Source organism: Alligator sinensis, unplaced genomic scaffold (genome assembly GCF_000455745.1).
Source record: "Alligator sinensis unplaced genomic scaffold, ASM45574v1 scaffold896_1, whole genome shotgun sequence".
Classification (NCBI taxonomy): Eukaryota; Metazoa; Chordata; order Crocodylia; family Alligatoridae; genus Alligator; species Alligator sinensis.
Window position 1 is genome coordinate 77,342 of NW_005842940.1, and position 2,759 is coordinate 80,100.

Here is a 2,759-nt window from a genome sequence, read left to right on the forward strand (position 1 = left end):
TTCCTTGCCCACAGATTTTACCAGGGCTGGGGCAGGGGTGGGCTCCCTTAAGTTCCTTGAACTGCTGGCTTTGCAAGGATTGCGCAGCGGGCCAGCAGTGGTGGTAGTCCCCCCGTCCCCCAGCAGGCTTAATTTAAAGCCCGGTGGAGCAGGTCAGCCAGTCTGGCTGAGAAGAGCCTCCTCCCTAGGGGAGAGAGGTGGAGGCCATCTCTTCCCAGCCGCTCGCTGCCTCTCTCGCCAAAGAGCGGGCTGTGGTCATGAAAGCCAAAGCCTTCCCGACGACACCAGCGCCGCAGTCTTTGGTTGACCACGTGGATCCTCCTCTCCCTCCTCAGCCCATAGCCTGAGACTGGGAGGATCGACAAGAACACCACCTGTGCCCCCAGACCCTTTAGCCCCGCTCCCAAATCCTTGGAGCGCTCCCAGCCGGGTCATGAGGCACTACAAGCCGTGTCATTGGTGCCCACATGAATAAGGAGCATGGGATAGTGGTCTGTGGGTTTGAGGAGCTTTGGGATCCTCTCCGCAATGTCCCGGATGCGGCCCCCCGGGAAGCAGCAGACTTTCCTGGCTAAGGGGTCAGGGTGGCAGACTGCCCCCTCAGTCCCCCTCAGGAGGGAGTCTCCCACAACAAACACCTTACGTTTTGTCTTGGGGAGAGCAGGGGCGGTAGCTGCAGTTGGGCCCATGTTGCCTGTGGGGGCCGTATCTGCCATAACCTAAGTAATCTGTCCTAGAGCTTAACCACTCTCATAGCTAGAAAGTTCTTCCTAAAATTTAGGAAGATACTGTTGCAAATTAAGTCCATTACTTCTTGCCCTGTCACCTGCAGCCACAAAGAACAATTGATCATCATCGTCTTTAAAACAACCCTTTTTGTACTTGATGATTGCTATCCATCACCCATCAATCTTCTCCTCTTCTGACTAAATAAGTCCAGTACTTTCACCTTCTCCTCATTGGTCATGTTTTCTAGAGAGCTACTATTTTTTCTCTCTCTCCTACGGACTCTTCTACTTGTCCACATCTTTTATCCTGCTCCCTTTGCTTCCCCCTACTCCCACAAAGATTCTTCTCCTAGTCCCCTCTCACCTTGGCTCTGGCTCCTGCCCATGAGGTTTCCATCCTCTTCCCTTCTATTACCTCAAGCCTCTTTCCTTAACCTCTCCCCAAGCCTCTACATTCAGGTTGAGTTACTACTTTTAACTCCTCCTTACAGCCTGTCTCTCTGCAGGGGGAACATTGCAGAGACAGTCCCTCTGGCCTAACTTCTACTGGTTGACAATACAGCAGCCCTAAGTAGGGCAGAAGTGCAGGGAAAAGCCTGCTCAACCCCAGCTGGAGTATGCTTAGTTGCTTTCGGGAGATGGTACATGTGGAAGCTGTTTGGCATGTAGGATCTGTGTGGGGTTGATGTATCTGCACAGAGCATGCAACCTTTGGAGAATGTAAGTGTCAGCTACTTCCCCTTGAAGCAAGGCTTCTGCTACAGGCCCTGTCCTGATCCTGAAATCTTCATATTGAAAAAAATGCCAAAGGAGAGTTTTGCCTGAGAAAAGGCTGCTAGATTGGGTCACTGTACTCTGACAGACTCTCTCTCTGCCACCCACATTTCAGTGTTTTAACATTTCTTCCCCAGCAGCCTGTACATAATTGTGCTCGTCACTTCCTTTTATCATTTTGGTTCTGATACATAGCTGTATTGTTTGAGTTCTTGCTGTGTAAAACCTGAAATCTCTTTCCCATATCGTATACGATTCTGATCTTATCAAAAGCTATCAGTAACTGATGAATGTATTTTATACACGAGAGAATACTATACTCACCATTCCTGAGTTCTCTTTTTGTATGCTCTCTCATTATAACCACTACAGCTGATTCTGAAGCTTTCAGCCGCTTTTTGCTGTGCTGGACCTTTCAACTAGGCAGTCATTTTTAACTTCCATTTTTAGTTTTTAAAAATATTTATAAGTGATTAATCTTACAGTGATGTAGCTGTGATAACCCAGGGATTACATAAGAGGCAAGGACTTTTAGAGGTGATATCTTTAATTGGACAGACTGCATTGTTCAGATAAACTTAGACAAGCTTTTGAATGCAAAGCCAAAGAAAGCCCTGTAGAAGAATGCTCTGCACTGAAAAGCTTATCTAACTTTATCCCTTGTGGTTCAATGAAAGATATCATCCCTCAAAAAATCTTGTTCGTCAAATAATCTTACTGGAAGTTATTCCTAAATAGTTTTAAAAGAATCCCCTCTGTTCTCTTTTTATATACATTTTTGTAGGTGCTGAATGTTAGCGCTCTGCCAACGAAGTCAATTCTGTAGGACACAGGGAGTCTCCTCCATGTACTCCTCCTGCACACAAGTGATAAGCCCTCCGCATGGCACGGGGGCATTTACTGTCTCTATCCCCTTTGTGGGTCTGTGGCATCTTATCTCCAAACATTCAAAACTGGCTTAAAAATGCAAGAATAAAATACTACCAAATGCAAAAATACTACCAAACAAACAATCAAAACCTTGTTCATTTGAGGCTCTTCTCATTGCTTTCTCATTTCCGAGCATTGCAATTACTCTCTGGTCACATTTTCAAGCTTTCACCCACCTTTGGGCCTTTACGAAATACGGAATATTATGAAGCTTGTGATAAGCCCAGGAGCGCTGGCAGCCCGGGGGCTGGCTGGGACCCAGAATTAGGGCCGACTCCTCCCGCGGCGGCCGCTAGGGGCGCCATCATGCCCTAGAACGCCGGCGGC

At 47.6% G+C, this 2,759-nt stretch overlaps 1 long non-coding RNA gene across 2 annotated transcripts in view; it reads right to left on the bottom strand.

Annotated features, from left to right (window-relative positions):
- The window catches only part of LOC112548118, a 50,731-nt gene extending 47,990 nt beyond the window's left edge, over window positions 1-2,741 (bottom strand). For both annotated transcript variants that reach the window (XR_003091933.1, XR_003091932.1), the window contains exon 1: window positions 2,523-2,741. This is a non-coding gene — a long non-coding RNA (uncharacterized LOC112548118). The remainder of the gene's footprint in view (window positions 1-2,522) is intronic.
- Between the last annotated feature and the right edge of the window lie 18 nt (window positions 2,742-2,759).